This window comes from Staurois parvus, unplaced genomic scaffold (genome assembly GCF_062004578.1).
Source record: "Staurois parvus isolate SC_StPar_1 unplaced genomic scaffold, SC_StPar_1.0 ptg002756l, whole genome shotgun sequence".
Classification (NCBI taxonomy): domain Eukaryota; kingdom Metazoa; phylum Chordata; class Amphibia; order Anura; family Ranidae; genus Staurois; species Staurois parvus.
In genome coordinates this window covers 319,571-340,065 of record NW_028320552.1, presented here as the reverse complement: position 1 = coordinate 340,065, position 20,495 = coordinate 319,571, and the positions used below count along the sequence as shown (strand labels likewise).

General features: G+C 56.2%; 8 non-coding genes across 8 annotated transcripts; all 8 read left to right on the top strand.

The window, feature by feature from the left end:
• The first annotated feature begins 305 nt into the window (after positions 1–305).
• LOC149429205 (5S ribosomal RNA) lies at positions 306–424 on the top strand. The gene has a single exon (XR_016310541.1). It is a non-coding gene; the product is annotated as a 5S ribosomal RNA (ribosomal RNA).
• Positions 425–3,172: 2,748 nt separating this feature from the next.
• Positions 3,173–3,291, top strand: LOC149429204 (5S ribosomal RNA). Its single transcript, XR_016310540.1, has one exon. It is a non-coding gene; the product is annotated as a 5S ribosomal RNA (ribosomal RNA).
• Positions 3,292–6,039: 2,748 nt separating this feature from the next.
• LOC149429203 (5S ribosomal RNA) lies at positions 6,040–6,158 on the top strand. Its single transcript, XR_016310533.1, has one exon. It is a non-coding gene; the product is annotated as a 5S ribosomal RNA (ribosomal RNA).
• Positions 6,159–8,906: 2,748 nt separating this feature from the next.
• Positions 8,907–9,025, top strand: LOC149429202 (5S ribosomal RNA). The gene has a single exon (XR_016310522.1). It is a non-coding gene; the product is annotated as a 5S ribosomal RNA (ribosomal RNA).
• Positions 9,026–11,773: 2,748 nt separating this feature from the next.
• LOC149429201 (5S ribosomal RNA) lies at positions 11,774–11,892 on the top strand. The gene has a single exon (XR_016310511.1). It is a non-coding gene; the product is annotated as a 5S ribosomal RNA (ribosomal RNA).
• Positions 11,893–14,640: 2,748 nt separating this feature from the next.
• On the top strand, positions 14,641–14,759 carry LOC149429200 (5S ribosomal RNA). Its single transcript, XR_016310515.1, has one exon. It is a non-coding gene; the product is annotated as a 5S ribosomal RNA (ribosomal RNA).
• A 2,749-nt stretch (positions 14,760–17,508) lies between these two features.
• Positions 17,509–17,627, top strand: LOC149429199 (5S ribosomal RNA). Its single transcript, XR_016310534.1, has one exon. It is a non-coding gene; the product is annotated as a 5S ribosomal RNA (ribosomal RNA).
• Positions 17,628–20,376: 2,749 nt separating this feature from the next.
• Positions 20,377–20,495, top strand: LOC149429198 (5S ribosomal RNA). Its single transcript, XR_016310532.1, has one exon. It is a non-coding gene; the product is annotated as a 5S ribosomal RNA (ribosomal RNA).

Below are 20,495 nucleotides of genomic sequence, written 5' to 3'. Positions count from 1 at the left end.
AAGTCAGGCCAGGGGAAGGCGGGAAGGAGAAGGAGGAGCGGTTGAGGCCAGGCTGGCGTGGTGTGCTTGTGCCTGAGGAGGTGCGGTCAGGAAGAGGTTAAAGAGGGAGCAAAGCAGCGGGGGGGAGGCAGGGGTTTGAGGAGAGTGAGTGAGAGAGGAGAGACGGGGCGGTGTGTCAGTTGTGCCGGTGGGTGAGAAGGAAACAGCAGTAGCAGGCGGCTTGTCCTGGGTAGTAGAACTAAGGAAAGGTGGAGGCCAGGCTGTCCGTGACAAGTAGAAGAGGCTTGAAGGAGAGCCTGAGTACTGCCTACGGCCACACCACCCTGAACGCGCCCGATCTCGTCTGATCTCGGAAGCTAAGCAGGGTCGGGCCTGGTTAGTACTTGGATGGGAGACCGCCTGGGAATACCAGGTGCTGTAGGCTTTTGCTTTTCCTCCAGCAGGGGTCACTCTCCTCCATGGCTCTTTCACATTCACTTTTACCTCCCCGCTCTCCAAGCCCTCCTGCTGCACACCTGCACTCAAGGAAACAACCTTTTCATCCCCTGCTCATTTGCCAGCTCGGCCCACTCACAAACAAATCAGCCCTCTCAAAATACAATGCTAGCTGCATTGGAACACTCACAGACAGAAGAGCAAGAAAAAACTCACAAGAAATGCATGGCTAACAAATCAGGCGCTCATTTGCAGGTTCACCGGGGAACACAGGTATCTCATCCCCTTCACCAAACAGGGCTTAGTGCTTGCTGGCAAATCCCTTCTTGGCAATCCCAGAGGTCAGGCGTTACCTGGAGTTGGCCACCAGCTTTGCACACATCTCATCTCAGGAGGGATTTTGGCCCACTCCTCTTGGCAGATCCTCTCCAAATCATGAAGGTTTGGTGGCTGACGTTTGGCAACTCCAACTTTCAGCTCCCTCCACAGATATTGTCAGCCGGATGAAGGTCTGGAGACTGGCTAGGCCACTCCACGACCTTAACGTGCTTCTTCTCCAGCCGCTGCTTTGTTGCCTTGGCCGTGTGTTTTGGCTCCTTGTCATGCTGGAACAGCGACCCGCCATTCATTTTCAATGCCCTGGCTGAGAGAAGAAGGTTGTCGCCCAAGATTTGCCGCTCCATTGCCCCGTCCATCGTCCCTCTGATGAGGGGCAGTTGTCCTGTCCTCTTAGCAAAAAAACACCCCCAAAGCAGAATGTTTCCACCACCATGTTTGACAGTTGGGATGGTGTTCTTGGGGTCATAGGCAGCATTCCTCGTCCTCCTCCTCCAAACACGGCGAGTTGAGTTGATGCCAAAGAGCTCCATGTTGGTCGTCTCATCTGACCACGACACTTTCAACCAGTCCTGCTCTGCCTCGTTCAGATGTTCAGTGGCAAACTTCAGACGGGCCTGGACATGTGCTCTCTTGAGCAGAGGGACCTTGCGGGCACTGCGGGATTTCAATCCTCGTCGGCGTAGTGTGTTACCCATTGTTCTCTTGGTGACTGCGGTCCCAGCTGGCCGGAGATCATTGACAAGATCCTCACTCGTAATTCTGGGATGATGCCTCACTGTTGTCATGATCATTGACACTCCACGAGGGGAGATCTTGCACGGGGCACCGGTCCTAGGGAGACTGACAGTTGTTTTGTGTTTCTTCCATTTGTGAATGATTGCACCGACTGTTGTCACCTTCTCACCAAGCTGCTTGGCCATAGTTTGGTAGCCCAGTCCAGCCTTGTGTAGGTCTACAATCTTGTCCCTGACATCCCTGGACAGCTCTTTGGTCTTTGCCATGGTGGAGAGTTTGGAATCTGATGGTTTGATTGCTCCTGTGGACAGGTGTCTTTTATACAGGTAAGAAAATGAGCTTAGCATCACTCCCTTTAAGAGACTGCTTCTAATCTCAGCTTGTTACCTGTATGAAAGACACCTGGTAGCCAGAAATGCTGCTGAATGATAGGGGATGGAATACTTATTTCCCTCAGGAACATGCGAATCAGCGCATCATTGGTTAGACATGCAGTTCTTTTGAATGTTTTCTTGCTAGTCTGTCTCTCAGTCAATACACCTAGCATTGGATTTTTAGACCGATCGATCATTTGTTTGTGAGCGGGCAAAGATTCAAAATCAGCAGGGGGTGAAATACTCCTTTCCTTCACTGTAGCTCCCCCAAAGTCCCCAGGCCAGCCTAGGCTTTTCTGAGCCCGCTTCCCTTTTGCGGGCCGCTCTTTTCAAAACACGCTGGCTTTCTTCTCTGTGTCCCTCAGCAGCTGGCCACGCATCCAGCCCCCTCCGGCAGCGGAGCAACGCTCAGACGCCACCCCCAGCCAGCTAGCCCCGTCCTGCATCCCGCTTAGGCTCCACGGCCCAGCCCTTTGCCAGCGCTCTCCTCAGCCGCTTTGGCGCTCTCACGCCTGCTCTCCAGTCGCCTTGCGCCACCACATTCCGCTGCGCTCCCCAGGCTGGGGGACAGCAGCGGGGAAGGCACGCGCGCCGGCCCCCCAAGCCAGCCAGAAGCAACAGAGCCGCCGAAGGCCACGATACCTGCGCCCTGAGGCGGTTAGAGCGCTGGGCCCGCTGCTGGAGGCAGGGGCCTGAGCGTCAGGGCCCTGTGGTGTGCGCAAGGGGGAGCCGGCCACTGGGGCGGTGAAAAAGAGCGAGGGCCGGAGCGCAAGGAAATGGCGTTTGTAGGCCCTGCTGCCACCAGGGTCCCTAGCCTTGGTTTGGGTCAGGGGCAGGGAGGCGGGAGCGCTGTCCGGCGCCCCGAGAGGTCTGGCTGGCAAGCGAGCGTAGGCCCCTTGCTTTGCGGTGCGCTTTGCGGCTGCTGTGTCCAAAGCTTGCTCCCCGCGGCTGGTGTGGTGCTCAGCCCTGCGAGCCAAAGGCTTGAAGTCAGGCCAGGGGAAGGCGGGAAGGAGAAGGAGGAGCGGTTGAGGCCAGGCTGGCGTGGTGTGCTTGTGCCTGAGGAGGTGCGGTCAGGAAGAGGTTAAAGAGGGAGCAAAGCAGCGGGGGGGAGGCAGGGGTTTGAGGAGAGTGAGTGAGAGAGGAGAGACGGGGCGGTGTGTCAGTTGTGCCGGTGGGTGAGAAGGAAACAGCAGTAGCAGGCGGCTTGTCCTGGGTAGTAGAACTAAGGAAAGGTGGAGGCCAGGCTGTCCGTGACAAGTAGAAGAGGCTTGAAGGAGAGCCTGAGTACTGCCTACGGCCACACCACCCTGAACGCGCCCGATCTCGTCTGATCTCGGAAGCTAAGCAGGGTCGGGCCTGGTTAGTACTTGGATGGGAGACCGCCTGGGAATACCAGGTGCTGTAGGCTTTTGCTTTTCCTCCAGCAGGGGTCACTCTCCTCCATGGCTCTTTCACATTCACTTTTACCTCCCCGCTCTCCAAGCCCTCCTGCTGCACACCTGCACTCAAGGAAACAACCTTTTCATCCCCTGCTCATTTGCCAGCTCGGCCCACTCACAAACAAATCAGCCCTCTCAAAATACAATGCTAGCTGCATTGGAACACTCACAGACAGAAGAGCAAGAAAAAACTCACAAGAAATGCATGGCTAACAAATCAGGCGCTCATTTGCAGGTTCACCGGGGAACACAGGTATCTCATCCCCTTCACCAAACAGGGCTTAGTGCTTGCTGGCAAATCCCTTCTTGGCAATCCCAGAGGTCAGGCGTTACCTGGAGTTGGCCACCAGCTTTGCACACATCTCATCTCAGGAGGGATTTTGGCCCACTCCTCTTGGCAGATCCTCTCCAAATCATGAAGGTTTGGTGGCTGACGTTTGGCAACTCCAACTTTCAGCTCCCTCCACAGATATTGTCAGCCGGATGAAGGTCTGGAGACTGGCTAGGCCACTCCACGACCTTAACGTGCTTCTTCTCCAGCCGCTGCTTTGTTGCCTTGGCCGTGTGTTTTGGCTCCTTGTCATGCTGGAACAGCGACCCGCCATTCATTTTCAATGCCCTGGCTGAGAGAAGAAGGTTGTCGCCCAAGATTTGCCGCTCCATTGCCCCGTCCATCGTCCCTCTGATGAGGGGCAGTTGTCCTGTCCTCTTAGCAAAAAAACACCCCCAAAGCAGAATGTTTCCACCACCATGTTTGACAGTTGGGATGGTGTTCTTGGGGTCATAGGCAGCATTCCTCGTCCTCCTCCTCCAAACACGGCGAGTTGAGTTGATGCCAAAGAGCTCCATGTTGGTCGTCTCATCTGACCACGACACTTTCAACCAGTCCTGCTCTGCCTCGTTCAGATGTTCAGTGGCAAACTTCAGACGGGCCTGGACATGTGCTCTCTTGAGCAGAGGGACCTTGCGGGCACTGCGGGATTTCAATCCTCGTCGGCGTAGTGTGTTACCCATTGTTCTCTTGGTGACTGCGGTCCCAGCTGGCCGGAGATCATTGACAAGATCCTCACTCGTAATTCTGGGATGATGCCTCACTGTTGTCATGATCATTGACACTCCACGAGGGGAGATCTTGCACGGGGCACCGGTCCTAGGGAGACTGACAGTTGTTTTGTGTTTCTTCCATTTGTGAATGATTGCACCGACTGTTGTCACCTTCTCACCAAGCTGCTTGGCCATAGTTTGGTAGCCCAGTCCAGCCTTGTGTAGGTCTACAATCTTGTCCCTGACATCCCTGGACAGCTCTTTGGTCTTTGCCATGGTGGAGAGTTTGGAATCTGATGGTTTGATTGCTCCTGTGGACAGGTGTCTTTTATACAGGTAAGAAAATGAGCTTAGCATCACTCCCTTTAAGAGACTGCTTCTAATCTCAGCTTGTTACCTGTATGAAAGACACCTGGTAGCCAGAAATGCTGCTGAATGATAGGGGATGGAATACTTATTTCCCTCAGGAACATGCGAATCAGCGCATCATTGGTTAGACATGCAGTTCTTTTGAATGTTTTCTTGCTAGTCTGTCTCTCAGTCAATACACCTAGCATTGGATTTTTAGACCGATCGATCATTTGTTTGTGAGCGGGCAAAGATTCAAAATCAGCAGGGGGTGAAATACTCCTTTCCTTCACTGTAGCTCCCCCAAAGTCCCCAGGCCAGCCTAGGCTTTTCTGAGCCCGCTTCCCTTTTGCGGGCCGCTCTTTTCAAAACACGCTGGCTTTCTTCTCTGTGTCCCTCAGCAGCTGGCCACGCATCCAGCCCCCTCCGGCAGCGGAGCAACGCTCAGACGCCACCCCCAGCCAGCTAGCCCCGTCCTGCATCCCGCTTAGGCTCCACGGCCCAGCCCTTTGCCAGCGCTCTCCTCAGCCGCTTTGGCGCTCTCACGCCTGCTCTCCAGTCGCCTTGCGCCACCACATTCCGCTGCGCTCCCCAGGCTGGGGGACAGCAGCGGGGAAGGCACGCGCGCCGGCCCCCCAAGCCAGCCAGAAGCAACAGAGCCGCCGAAGGCCACGATACCTGCGCCCTGAGGCGGTTAGAGCGCTGGGCCCACTGCTGGAGGCAGGGGCCTGAGCGTCAGGGCCCTGTGGTGTGCGCAAGGGGGAGCCGGCCACTGGGGCGGTGAAAAAGAGCGAGGGCCGGAGCGCAAGGAAATGGCGTTTGTAGGCCCTGCTGCCACCAGGGTCCCTAGCCTTGGTTTGGGTCAGGGGCAGGGAGGCGGGAGCGCTGTCCGGCGCCCCGAGAGGTCTGGCTGGCAAGCGAGCGTAGGCCCCTTGCTTTGCGGTGCGCTTTGCGGCTGCTGTGTCCAAAGCTTGCTCCCCGCGGCTGGTGTGGTGCTCAGCCCTGCGAGCCAAAGGCTTGAAGTCAGGCCAGGGGAAGGCGGGAAGGAGAAGGAGGAGCGGTTGAGGCCAGGCTGGCGTGGTGTGCTTGTGCCTGAGGAGGTGCGGTCAGGAAGAGGTTAAAGAGGGAGCAAAGCAGCGGGGGGGAGGCAGGGGTTTGAGGAGAGTGAGTGAGAGAGGAGAGACGGGGCGGTGTGTCAGTTGTGCCGGTGGGTGAGAAGGAAACAGCAGTAGCAGGCGGCTTGTCCTGGGTAGTAGAACTAAGGAAAGGTGGAGGCCAGGCTGTCCGTGACAAGTAGAAGAGGCTTGAAGGAGAGCCTGAGTACTGCCTACGGCCACACCACCCTGAACGCGCCCGATCTCGTCTGATCTCGGAAGCTAAGCAGGGTCGGGCCTGGTTAGTACTTGGATGGGAGACCGCCTGGGAATACCAGGTGCTGTAGGCTTTTGCTTTTCCTCCAGCAGGGGTCACTCTCCTCCATGGCTCTTTCACATTCACTTTTACCTCCCCGCTCTCCAAGCCCTCCTGCTGCACACCTGCACTCAAGGAAACAACCTTTTCATCCCCTGCTCATTTGCCAGCTCGGCCCACTCACAAACAAATCAGCCCTCTCAAAATACAATGCTAGCTGCATTGGAACACTCACAGACAGAAGAGCAAGAAAAAACTCACAAGAAATGCATGGCTAACAAATCAGGCGCTCATTTGCAGGTTCACCGGGGAACACAGGTATCTCATCCCCTTCACCAAACAGGGCTTAGTGCTTGCTGGCAAATCCCTTCTTGGCAATCCCAGAGGTCAGGCGTTACCTGGAGTTGGCCACCAGCTTTGCACACATCTCATCTCAGGAGGGATTTTGGCCCACTCCTCTTGGCAGATCCTCTCCAAATCATGAAGGTTTGGTGGCTGACGTTTGGCAACTCCAACTTTCAGCTCCCTCCACAGATATTGTCAGCCGGATGAAGGTCTGGAGACTGGCTAGGCCACTCCACGACCTTAACGTGCTTCTTCTCCAGCCGCTGCTTTGTTGCCTTGGCCGTGTGTTTTGGCTCCTTGTCATGCTGGAACAGCGACCCGCCATTCATTTTCAATGCCCTGGCTGAGAGAAGAAGGTTGTCGCCCAAGATTTGCCGCTCCATTGCCCCGTCCATCGTCCCTCTGATGAGGGGCAGTTGTCCTGTCCTCTTAGCAAAAAAACACCCCCAAAGCAGAATGTTTCCACCACCATGTTTGACAGTTGGGATGGTGTTCTTGGGGTCATAGGCAGCATTCCTCGTCCTCCTCCTCCAAACACGGCGAGTTGAGTTGATGCCAAAGAGCTCCATGTTGGTCGTCTCATCTGACCACGACACTTTCAACCAGTCCTGCTCTGCCTCGTTCAGATGTTCAGTGGCAAACTTCAGACGGGCCTGGACATGTGCTCTCTTGAGCAGAGGGACCTTGCGGGCACTGCGGGATTTCAATCCTCGTCGGCGTAGTGTGTTACCCATTGTTCTCTTGGTGACTGCGGTCCCAGCTGGCCGGAGATCATTGACAAGATCCTCACTCGTAATTCTGGGATGATGCCTCACTGTTGTCATGATCATTGACACTCCACGAGGGGAGATCTTGCACGGGGCACCGGTCCTAGGGAGACTGACAGTTGTTTTGTGTTTCTTCCATTTGTGAATGATTGCACCGACTGTTGTCACCTTCTCACCAAGCTGCTTGGCCATAGTTTGGTAGCCCAGTCCAGCCTTGTGTAGGTCTACAATCTTGTCCCTGACATCCCTGGACAGCTCTTTGGTCTTTGCCATGGTGGAGAGTTTGGAATCTGATGGTTTGATTGCTCCTGTGGACAGGTGTCTTTTATACAGGTAAGAAAATGAGCTTAGCATCACTCCCTTTAAGAGACTGCTTCTAATCTCAGCTTGTTACCTGTATGAAAGACACCTGGTAGCCAGAAATGCTGCTGAATGATAGGGGATGGAATACTTATTTCCCTCAGGAACATGCGAATCAGCGCATCATTGGTTAGACATGCAGTTCTTTTGAATGTTTTCTTGCTAGTCTGTCTCTCAGTCAATACACCTAGCATTGGATTTTTAGACCGATCGATCATTTGTTTGTGAGCGGGCAAACATTCAAAATCAGCAGGGGGTGAAATACTCCTTTCCTTCACTGTAGCTCCCCCAAAGTCCCCAGGCCAGCCTAGGCTTTTCTGAGCCCGCTTCCCTTTTGCGGGCCGCTCTTTTCAAAACACGCTGGCTTTCTTCTCTGTGTCCCTCAGCAGCTGGCCACGCATCCAGCCCCCTCCGGCAGCGGAGCAACGCTCAGACGCCAGCCCCAGCCAGCTAGCCTCGTCCTGCATCCCGCTTAGGCTCCACGGCCCAGCCCTTTGCCAGCGCTCTCCTCAGCCGCTTTGGCGCTCTCACGCCTGCTCTCCAGTCGCCTTGCGCCACCACATTCCGCTGCGCTCCCCAGGCTGGGGGACAGCAGCGGGGAAGGCACGCGCGCCGGCCCCCCAAGCCAGCCAGAAGCAACAGAGCCGCCGAAGGCCACGATACCTGCGCCCTGAGGCGGTTAGAGCGCTGGGCCCGCTGCTGGAGGCAGGGGCCTGAGCGTCAGGGCCCTGTGGTGTGCGCAAGGGGGAGCCGGCCACTGGGGCGGTGAAAAAGAGCGAGGGCCGGAGCGCAAGGAAATGGCGTTTGTAGGCCCTGCTGCCACCAGGGTCCCTAGCCTTGGTTTGGGTCAGGGGCAGGGAGGCGGGAGCGCTGTCCGGCGCCCCGAGAGGTCTGGCTGGCAAGCGAGCGTAGGCCCCTTGCTTTGCGGTGCGCTTTGCGGCTGCTGTGTCCAAAGCTTGCTCCCCGCGGCTGGTGTGGTGCTCAGCCCTGCGAGCCAAAGGCTTGAAGTCAGGCCAGGGGAAGGCGGGAAGGAGAAGGAGGAGCGGTTGAGGCCAGGCTGGCGTGGTGTGCTTGTGCCTGAGGAGGTGCGGTCAGGAAGAGGTTAAAGAGGGAGCAAAGCAGCGGGGGGGAGGCAGGGGTTTGAGGAGAGTGAGTGAGAGAGGAGAGACGGGGCGGTGTGTCAGTTGTGCCGGTGGGTGAGAAGGAAACAGCAGTAGCAGGCGGCTTGTCCTGGGTAGTAGAACTAAGGAAAGGTGGAGGCCAGGCTGTCCGTGACAAGTAGAAGAGGCTTGAAGGAGAGCCTGAGTACTGCCTACGGCCACACCACCCTGAACGCGCCCGATCTCGTCTGATCTCGGAAGCTAAGCAGGGTCGGGCCTGGTTAGTACTTGGATGGGAGACCGCCTGGGAATACCAGGTGCTGTAGGCTTTTGCTTTTCCTCCAGCAGGGGTCACTCTCCTCCATGGCTCTTTCACATTCACTTTTACCTCCCCGCTCTCCAAGCCCTCCTGCTGCACACCTGCACTCAAGGAAACAACCTTTTCATCCCCTGCTCATTTGCCAGCTCGGCCCACTCACAAACAAATCAGCCCTCTCAAAATACAATGCTAGCTGCATTGGAACACTCACAGACAGAAGAGCAAGAAAAAACTCACAAGAAATGCATGGCTAACAAATCAGGCGCTCATTTGCAGGTTCACCGGGGAACACAGGTATCTCATCCCCTTCACCAAACAGGGCTTAGTGCTTGCTGGCAAATCCCTTCTTGGCAATCCCAGAGGTCAGGCGTTACCTGGAGTTGGCCACCAGCTTTGCACACATCTCATCTCAGGAGGGATTTTGGCCCACTCCTCTTGGCAGATCCTCTCCAAATCATGAAGGTTTGGTGGCTGACGTTTGGCAACTCCAACTTTCAGCTCCCTCCACAGATATTGTCAGCCGGATGAAGGTCTGGAGACTGGCTAGGCCACTCCACGACCTTAACGTGCTTCTTCTCCAGCCGCTGCTTTGTTGCCTTGGCCGTGTGTTTTGGCTCCTTGTCATGCTGGAACAGCGACCCGCCATTCATTTTCAATGCCCTGGCTGAGAGAAGAAGGTTGTCGCCCAAGATTTGCCGCTCCATTGCCCCGTCCATCGTCCCTCTGATGAGGGGCAGTTGTCCTGTCCTCTTAGCAAAAAAACACCCCCAAAGCAGAATGTTTCCACCACCATGTTTGACAGTTGGGATGGTGTTCTTGGGGTCATAGGCAGCATTCCTCGTCCTCCTCCTCCAAACACGGCGAGTTGAGTTGATGCCAAAGAGCTCCATGTTGGTCGTCTCATCTGACCACGACACTTTCAACCAGTCCTGCTCTGCCTCGTTCAGATGTTCAGTGGCAAACTTCAGACGGGCCTGGACATGTGCTCTCTTGAGCAGAGGGACCTTGCGGGCACTGCGGGATTTCAATCCTCGTCGGCGTAGTGTGTTACCCATTGTTCTCTTGGTGACTGCGGTCCCAGCTGGCCGGAGATCATTGACAAGATCCTCACTCGTAATTCTGGGATGATGCCTCACTGTTGTCATGATCATTGACACTCCACGAGGGGAGATCTTGCACGGGGCACCGGTCCTAGGGAGACTGACAGTTGTTTTGTGTTTCTTCCATTTGTGAATGATTGCACCGACTGTTGTCACCTTCTCACCAAGCTGCTTGGCCATAGTTTGGTAGCCCAGTCCAGCCTTGTGTAGGTCTACAATCTTGTCCCTGACATCCCTGGACAGCTCTTTGGTCTTTGCCATGGTGGAGAGTTTGGAATCTGATGGTTTGATTGCTCCTGTGGACAGGTGTCTTTTATACAGGTAAGAAAATGAGCTTAGCATCACTCCCTTTAAGAGACTGCTTCTAATCTCAGCTTGTTACCTGTATGAAAGACACCTGGTAGCCAGAAATGCTGCTGAATGATAGGGGATGGAATACTTATTTCCCTCAGGAACATGCGAATCAGCGCATCATTGGTTAGACATGCAGTTCTTTTGAATGTTTTCTTGCTAGTCTGTCTCTCAGTCAATACACCTAGCATTGGATTTTTAGACCGATCGATCATTTGTTTGTGAGCGGGCAAACATTCAAAATCAGCAGGGGGTGAAATACTCCTTTCCTTCACTGTAGCTCCCCCAAAGTCCCCAGGCCAGCCTAGGCTTTTCTGAGCCCGCTTCCCTTTTGCGGGCCGCTCTTTTCAAAACACGCTGGCTTTCTTCTCTGTGTCCCTCAGCAGCTGGCCACGCATCCAGCCCCCTCCGGCAGCGGAGCAACGCTCAGACGCCACCCCCAGCCAGCTAGCCCCGTCCTGCATCCCGCTTAGGCTCCACGGCCCAGCCCTTTGCCAGCGCTCTCCTCAGCCGCTTTGGCGCTCTCACGCCTGCTCTCCAGTCGCCTTGCGCCACCACATTCCGCTGCGCTCCCCAGGCTGGGGGACAGCAGCGGGGAAGGCACGCGCGCCGGCCCCCCAAGCCAGCCAGAAGCAACAGAGCCGCCGAAGGCCACGATACCTGCGCCCTGAGGCGGTTAGAGCGCTGGGCCCGCTGCTGGAGGCAGGGGCCTGAGCGTCAGGGCCCTGTGGTGTGCGCAAGGGGGAGCCGGCCACTGGGGCGGTGAAAAAGAGCGAGGGCCGGAGCGCAAGGAAATGGCGTTTGTAGGCCCTGCTGCCACCAGGGTCCCTAGCCTTGGTTTGGGTCAGGGGCAGGGAGGCGGGAGCGCTGTCCGGCGCCCCGAGAGGTCTGGCTGGCAAGCGAGCGTAGGCCCCTTGCTTTGCGGTGCGCTTTGCGGCTGCTGTGTCCAAAGCTTGCTCCCCGCGGCTGGTGTGGTGCTCAGCCCTGCGAGCCAAAGGCTTGAAGTCAGGCCAGGGGAAGGCGGGAAGGAGAAGGAGGAGCGGTTGAGGCCAGGCTGGCGTGGTGTGCTTGTGCCTGAGGAGGTGCGGTCAGGAAGAGGTTAAAGAGGGAGCAAAGCAGCGGGGGGGAGGCAGGGGTTTGAGGAGAGTGAGTGAGAGAGGAGAGACGGGGCGGTGTGTCAGTTGTGCCGGTGGGTGAGAAGGAAACAGCAGTAGCAGGCGGCTTGTCCTGGGTAGTAGAACTAAGGAAAGGTGGAGGCCAGGCTGTCCGTGACAAGTAGAAGAGGCTTGAAGGAGAGCCTGAGTACTGCCTACGGCCACACCACCCTGAACGCGCCCGATCTCGTCTGATCTCGGAAGCTAAGCAGGGTCGGGCCTGGTTAGTACTTGGATGGGAGACCGCCTGGGAATACCAGGTGCTGTAGGCTTTTGCTTTTCCTCCAGCAGGGGTCACTCTCCTCCATGGCTCTTTCACATTCACTTTTACCTCCCCGCTCTCCAAGCCCTCCTGCTGCACACCTGCACTCAAGGAAACAACCTTTTCATCCCCTGCTCATTTGCCAGCTCGGCCCACTCACAAACAAATCAGCCCTCTCAAAATACAATGCTAGCTGCATTGGAACACTCACAGACAGAAGAGCAAGAAAAAACTCACAAGAAATGCATGGCTAACAAATCAGGCGCTCATTTGCAGGTTCACCGGGGAACACAGGTATCTCATCCCCTTCACCAAACAGGGCTTAGTGCTTGCTGGCAAATCCCTTCTTGGCAATCCCAGAGGTCAGGCGTTACCTGGAGTTGGCCACCAGCTTTGCACACATCTCATCTCAGGAGGGATTTTGGCCCACTCCTCTTGGCAGATCCTCTCCAAATCATGAAGGTTTGGTGGCTGACGTTTGGCAACTCCAACTTTCAGCTCCCTCCACAGATATTGTCAGCCGGATGAAGGTCTGGAGACTGGCTAGGCCACTCCACGACCTTAACGTGCTTCTTCTCCAGCCGCTGCTTTGTTGCCTTGGCCGTGTGTTTTGGCTCCTTGTCATGCTGGAACAGCGACCCGCCATTCATTTTCAATGCCCTGGCTGAGAGAAGAAGGTTGTCGCCCAAGATTTGCCGCTCCATTGCCCCGTCCATCGTCCCTCTGATGAGGGGCAGTTGTCCTGTCCTCTTAGCAAAAAAACACCCCCAAAGCAGAATGTTTCCACCACCATGTTTGACAGTTGGGATGGTGTTCTTGGGGTCATAGGCAGCATTCCTCGTCCTCCTCCTCCAAACACGGCGAGTTGAGTTGATGCCAAAGAGCTCCATGTTGGTCGTCTCATCTGACCACGACACTTTCAACCAGTCCTGCTCTGCCTCGTTCAGATGTTCAGTGGCAAACTTCAGACGGGCCTGGACATGTGCTCTCTTGAGCAGAGGGACCTTGCGGGCACTGCGGGATTTCAATCCTCGTCGGCGTAGTGTGTTACCCATTGTTCTCTTGGTGACTGCGGTCCCAGCTGGCCGGAGATCATTGACAAGATCCTCACTCGTAATTCTGGGATGATGCCTCACTGTTGTCATGATCATTGACACTCCACGAGGGGAGATCTTGCACGGGGCACCGGTCCTAGGGAGACTGACAGTTGTTTTGTGTTTCTTCCATTTGTGAATGATTGCACCGACTGTTGTCACCTTCTCACCAAGCTGCTTGGCCATAGTTTGGTAGCCCAGTCCAGCCTTGTGTAGGTCTACAATCTTGTCCCTGACATCCCTGGACAGCTCTTTGGTCTTTGCCATGGTGGAGAGTTTGGAATCTGATGGTTTGATTGCTCCTGTGGACAGGTGTCTTTTATACAGGTAAGAAAATGAGCTTAGCATCACTCCCTTTAAGAGACTGCTTCTAATCTCAGCTTGTTACCTGTATGAAAGACACCTGGTAGCCAGAAATGCTGCTGAATGATAGGGGATGGAATACTTATTTCCCTCAGGAACATGCGAATCAGCGCATCATTGGTTAGACATGCAGTTCTTTTGAATGTTTTCTTGCTAGTCTGTCTCTCAGTCAATACACCTAGCATTGGATTTTTAGACCGATCGATCATTTGTTTGTGAGCGGGCAAACATTCAAAATCAGCAGGGGGTGAAATACTCCTTTCCTTCACTGTAGCTCCCCCAAAGTCCCCAGGCCAGCCTAGGCTTTTCTGAGCCCGCTTCCCTTTTGCGGGCCGCTCTTTTCAAAACACGCTGGCTTTCTTCTCTGTGTCCCTCAGCAGCTGGCCACGCATCCAGCCCCCTCCGGCAGCGGAGCAACGCTCAGACGCCACCCCCAGCCAGCTAGCCCCGTCCTGCATCCCGCTTAGGCTCCACGGCCCAGCCCTTTGCCAGCGCTCTCCTCAGCCGCTTTGGCGCTCTCACGCCTGCTCTCCAGTCGCCTTGCGCCACCACATTCCGCTGCGCTCCCCAGGCTGGGGGACAGCAGCGGGGAAGGCACGCGCGCCGGCCCCCCAAGCCAGCCAGAAGCAACAGAGCCGCCGAAGGCCACGATACCTGCGCCCTGAGGCGGTTAGAGCGCTGGGCCCGCTGCTGGAGGCAGGGGCCTGAGCGTCAGGGCCCTGTGGTGTGCGCAAGGGGGAGCCGGCCACTGGGGCGGTGAAAAAGAGCGAGGGCCGGAGCGCAAGGAAATGGCGTTTGTAGGCCCTGCTGCCACCAGGGTCCCTAGCCTTGGTTTGGGTCAGGGGCAGGGAGGCGGGAGCGCTGTCCGGCGCCCCGAGAGGTCTGGCTGGCAAGCGAGCGTAGGCCCCTTGCTTTGCGGTGCGCTTTGCGGCTGCTGTGTCCAAAGCTTGCTCCCCGCGGCTGGTGTGGTGCTCAGCCCTGCGAGCCAAAGGCTTGAAGTCAGGCCAGGGGAAGGCGGGAAGGAGAAGGAGGAGCGGTTGAGGCCAGGCTGGCGTGGTGTGCTTGTGCCTGAGGAGGTGCGGTCAGGAAGAGGTTAAAGAGGGAGCAAAGCAACGGGGGGGAGGCAGGGGTTTGAGGAGAGTGAGTGAGAGAGGAGAGACGGGGCGGTGTGTCAGTTGTGCCGGTGGGTGAGAAGGAAACAGCAGTAGCAGGCGGCTTGTCCTGGGTAGTAGAACTAAGGAAAGGTGGAGGCCAGGCTGTCCGTGACAAGTAGAAGAGGCTTGAAGGAGAGCCTGAGTACTGCCTACGGCCACACCACCCTGAACGCGCCCGATCTCGTCTGATCTCGGAAGCTAAGCAGGGTCGGGCCTGGTTAGTACTTGGATGGGAGACCGCCTGGGAATACCAGGTGCTGTAGACTTTTGCTTTTCCTCCAGCAGGGGTCACTCTCCTCCATGGCTCTTTCACATTCACTTTTACCTCCCCGCTCTCCAAGCCCTCCTGCTGCACACCTGCACTCAAGGAAACAACCTTTTCATCCCCTGCTCATTTGCCAGCTCGGCCCACTCACAAACAAATCAGCCCTCTCAAAATACAATGCTAGCTGCATTGGAACACTCACAGACAGAAGAGCAAGAAAAAACTCACAAGAAATGCATGGCTAACAAATCAGGCGCTCATTTGCAGGTTCACCGGGGAACACAGGTATCTCATCCCCTTCACCAAACAGGGCTTAGTGCTTGCTGGCAAATCCCTTCTTGGCAATCCCAGAGGTCAGGCGTTACCTGGAGTTGGCCACCAGCTTTGCACACATCTCATCTCAGGAGGGATTTTGGCCCACTCCTCTTGGCAGATCCTCTCCAAATCATGAAGGTTTGGTGGCTGACGTTTGGCAACTCCAACTTTCAGCTCCCTCCACAGATATTGTCAGCCGGATGAAGGTCTGGAGACTGGCTAGGCCACTCCACGACCTTAACGTGCTTCTTCTCCAGCCGCTGCTTTGTTGCCTTGGCCGTGTGTTTTGGCTCCTTGTCATGCTGGAACAGCGACCCGCCATTCATTTTCAATGCCCTGGCTGAGAGAAGAAGGTTGTCGCCCAAGATTTGCCGCTCCATTGCCCCGTCCATCGTCCCTCTGATGAGGGGCAGTTGTCCTGTCCTCTTAGCAAAAAAACACCCCCAAAGCAGAATGTTTCCACCACCATGTTTGACAGTTGGGATGGTGTTCTTGGGGTCATAGGCAGCATTCCTCGTCCTCCTCCTCCAAACACGGCGAGTTGAGTTGATGCCAAAGAGCTCCATGTTGGTCGTCTCATCTGACCACGACACTTTCAACCAGTCCTGCTCTGCCTCGTTCAGATGTTCAGTGGCAAACTTCAGACGGGCCTGGACATGTGCTCTCTTGAGCAGAGGGACCTTGCGGGCACTGCGGGATTTCAATCCTCGTCGGCGTAGTGTGTTACCCATTGTTCTCTTGGTGACTGCGGTCCCAGCTGGCCGGAGATCATTGACAAGATCCTCACTCGTAATTCTGGGATGATGCCTCACTGTTGTCATGATCATTGACACTCCACGAGGGGAGATCTTGCACGGGGCACCGGTCCTAGGGAGACTGACAGTTGTTTTGTGTTTCTTCCATTTGTGAATGATTGCACCGACTGTTGTCACCTTCTCACCAAGCTGCTTGGCCATAGTTTGGTAGCCCAGTCCAGCCTTGTGTAGGTCTACAATCTTGTCCCTGACATCCCTGGACAGCTCTTTGGTCTTTGCCATGGTGGAGAGTTTGGAATCTGATGGTTTGATTGCTCCTGTGGACAGGTGTCTTTTATACAGGTAAGAAAATGAGCTTAGCATCACTCCCTTTAAGAGACTGCTTCTAATCTCAGCTTGTTACCTGTATGAAAGACACCTGGTAGCCAGAAATGCTGCTGAATGATAGGGGATGGAATACTTATTTCCCTCAGGAACATGCGAATCAGCGCATCATTGGTTAGACATGCAGTTCTTTTGAATGTTTTCTTGCTAGTCTGTCTCTCAGTCAATACACCTAGCATTGGATTTTTAGACCGATCGATCATTTGTTTGTGAGCGGGCAAAGATTCAAAATCAGCAGGGGGTGAAATACTCCTTTCCTTCACTGTAGCTCCCCCAAAGTCCCCAGGCCAGCCTAGGCTTTTCTGAGCCCGCTTCCCTTTTGCGGGCCGCTCTTTTCAAAACACGCTGGCTTTCTTCTCTGTGTCCCTCAGGAGCTGGCCACGCATCCAGCCCCCTCCGGCAGCGGAGCAACGCTCAGACGCCAGCCCCAGCCAGCTAGCCCGCTTCCTGCATCCCGCTTAGGCTCCACGGCCCAGCCCTTTGCCAGCGCTCTCCTCAGCCGCTTTGGCGCTCTCACGCCTGCTCTCCAGTCGCCTTGCGCCACCACATTCCGCTGCGCTCCCCAGGCTGGGGGACAGCAGCGGGGAAGGCACGCGCGCCGGCCCCCCAAGCCAGCCAGAAGCAACAGAGCCACCGAAGGCCACGATACCTGCGCCCTGAGGCGGTTAGAGCGCTGGGCCCGCTGCTGGAGGCAGGGGCCTGAGCGTCAGGGCCCTGTGGTGTGCGCAAGGGGGAGCCGGCCACTGGGGCGGTGAAAAAGAGCGAGGGCCGGAGCGCAAGGAAATGGCGTTTGTAGGCCCTGCTGCCACCAGGGTCCCTAGCCTTGGTTTGGGTCAGGGGCAGGGAGGCGGGAGCGCTGTCCGGCGCCCCGATAGGTCTGGCTGGCAAGCGAGCGTAGGCCCCTTGCTTTGCGGTGCGCTTTGCGGCTGCTGTGTCCAAAGCTTGCTCCCCGCGGCTGGTGTGGTGCTCAGCCCTGCGAGCCAAAGGCTTGAAGTCAGGCCAGGGGAAGGCGGGAAGGAGAAGGAGGAGCGGTTGAGGCCAGGCTGGCGTGGTGTGCTTGTGCCTGAGGAGGTGCGGTCAGGAAGAGGTTAAAGAGGGAGCAAAGCAGCGGGGGGGAGGCAGGGGTTTGAGGAGAGTGAGTGAGAGAGGAGAGATGGGGCGGTGTGTCAGTTCTGCCGGCGGGCGAAAAGGGAACAGCAGTAGCAGGCGGCTTGTCCTGGGTAGTAGAACTAAGGAAAGGTGGCGGCCAGGCTGCCCGTGACAAGTAGAAGAGGCTTGAAGGAGAGCCTGAGTACTGCCTACAGCCACACCACCCTGAACGCGCCCGATCTCGTCTGATCTCAGAAGCTAAGCAGGGTCGGGCCTGGTTAGTACTTGGATGGGAGACCGCCTGGGAATACCAGGTGCTGTAGGCTTTTGCTTTTCCTCCAGCAGGGGTCACTCTCCTCCATGGCTCTTTCACATTCACTTTTACCTCCCCGCTCTCCAAGCCCTCCTGCTGCACACCTGCACTCAAGGAAACAACCTTTTCATCCCCTGCTCATTTGCCAGCTCGGCCCACTCACAAACAAATCAGCCCTCTCAAAATACAATGCTAGCTGCATTGGAACACTCACAGACAGAAGAGCAAGAAAAAACTCACAAGAAATGCATGGCTAACAAATCAGGCGCTCATTTGCAGGTTCACCGGGGAACACAGGTATCTCATCCCCTTCACCAAACAGGGCTTAGTGCTTGCTGGCAAATCCCTTCTTGGCAATCCCAGAGGTCAGGCGTTACCTGGAGTTGGCCACCAGCTTTGCACACATCTCATCTCAGGAGGGATTTTGGCCCACTCCTCTTGGCAGATCCTCTCCAAATCATGAAGGTTTGGTGGCTGACGTTTGGCAACTCCAACTTTCAGCTCCCTCCACAGATATTGTCAGCCGGATGAAGGTCTGGAGACTGGCTAGGCCACTCCACGACCTTAACGTGCTTCTTCTCCAGCCGCTGCTTTGTTGCCTTGGCCGTGTGTTTTGGCTCCTTGTCATGCTGGAACAGCGACCCGCCATTCATTTTCAATGCCCTGGCTGAGAGAAGAAGGTTGTCGCCCAAGATTTGCCGCTCCATTGCCCCGTCCATCGTCCCTCTGATGAGGGGCAGTTGTCCTGTCCTCTTAGCAAAAAAACACCCCCAAAGCAGAATGTTTCCACCACCATGTTTGACAGTTGGGATGGTGTTCTTGGGGTCATAGGCAGCATTCCTCGTCCTCCTCCTCCAAACACGGCGAGTTGAGTTGATGCCAAAGAGCTCCATGTTGGTCGTCTCATCTGACCACGACACTTTCAACCAGTCCTGCTCTGCCTCGTTCAGATGTTCAGTGGCAAACTTCAGACGGGCCTGGACATGTGCTCTCTTGAGCAGAGGGACCTTGCGGGCACTGCGGGATTTCAATCCTCGTCGGCGTAGTGTGTTACCCATTGTTCTCTTGGTGACTGCGGTCCCAGCTGGCCGGAGATCATTGACAAGATCCTCACTCGTAATTCTGGGATGATGCCTCACTGTTGTCATGATCATTGACACTCCACGAGGGGAGATCTTGCACGGGGCACCGGTCCTAGGGAGACTGACAGTTGTTTTGTGTTTCTTCCATTTGTGAATGATTGCACCGACTGTTGTCACCTTCTCACCAAGCTGCTTGGCCATAGTTTGGTAGCCCAGTCCAGCCTTGTGTAGGTCTACAATCTTGTCCCTGACATCCCTGGACAGCTCTTTGGTCTTTGCCATGGTGGAGAGTTTGGAATCTGATGGTTTGATTGCTCCTGTGGACAGGTGTCTTTTATACAGGTAAGAAAATGAGCTTAGCATCACTCCCTTTAAGAGACTGCTTCTAATCTCAGCTTGTTACCTGTATGAAAGACACCTGGTAGCCAGAAATGCTGCTGAATGATAGGGGATGGAATACTTATTTCCCTCAGGAACATGCGAATCAGCGCATCATTGGTTAGACATGCAGTTCTTTTGAATGTTTTCTTGCTAGTCTGTCTCTCAGTCAATACACCTAGCATTGGATTTTTAGACCGATCGATCATTTGTTTGTGAGCGGGCAAAGATTCAAAATCAGCAGGGGGTGAAATACTCCTTTCCTTCACTGTAGCTCCCCCAAAGTCCCCAGGCCAGCCTAGGCTTTTCTGAGCCCGCTTCCCTTTTGCGGGCCGCTCTTTTCAAAACACGCTGGCTTTCTTCTCTGTGTCCCTCAGGAGCTGGCCACGCATCCAGCCCCCTCCGGCAGCGGAGCAACGCTCAGACGCCAGCCCCAGCCAGCTAGCCCGCTTCCTGCATCCCGCTTAGGCTCCACGTCCCAGCCCTTTGCCAGCGCTCTCCTCAGCCGCTTTGGCGCTCTCACGCCTGCTCTCCAGTCGCCTTGCGCCACCACATTCCGCTGCGCTCCCCAGGCTGGGGGACAGCAGCGGGGAAGGCACGCGCGCCGGCCCCCCAAGCCAGCCAGAAGCAACAGAGCCACCGAAGGCCACGATACCTGCGCCCTGAGGCGGTTAGAGCGCTGGGCCCGCTGCTGGAGGCAGGGGCCTGAGCGTCAGGGCCCTGTGGTGTGCGCAAGGGGGAGCCGGCCACTGGGGCGGTGAAAAAGAGCGAGGGCCGGAGCGCAAGGAAATGGCGTTTGTAGGCCCTGCTGCCACCAGGGTCCCTAGCCTTGGTTTGGGTCAGGGGCAGGGAGGCGGGAGCGCTGTCCGGCGCCCCGATAGGTCTGGCTGGCAAGCGAGCATAGGCCCCTTGCTTTGCGGTGCGCTTTGCGGCTGCTGTGTCCAAAGCTTGCTCCCCGCGGCTGGTGTGGTGCTCAGCCCTGCGAGCCAAAGGCTTGAAGTCAGGCCAGGGGAAGGCGGGAAGGAGAAGGAGGAGCGGTTGAGGCCAGGCTGGCGTGGTGTGCTTGTGCCTGAGGAGGTGCGGTCAGGAAGAGGTTAAAGAGGGAGCAAAGCAGCGGGGGGGAGGCAGGGGTTTGAGGAGAGTGAGTGAGAGAGGAGAGATGGGGCGGTGTGTCAGTTCTGCCGGCGGGCGAAAAGAGAACAGCAGTAGCAGGCGGCTTGTCCTGGGTAGTAGAACTAAGGAAAGGTGGCGGCCAGGCTGCCCGTGACAAGTAGAAGAGGCTTGAAGGAGAGCCTGAGTACTGCCTACAGCCACACCACCCTGAACGCGCCCGATCTCGTCTGATCTCAGAAGCTAAGCAGGGTCGGGCCTGGTTAGTACTTGGATGGGAGACCGCCTGGGAATACCAGGTGCTGTAGGCT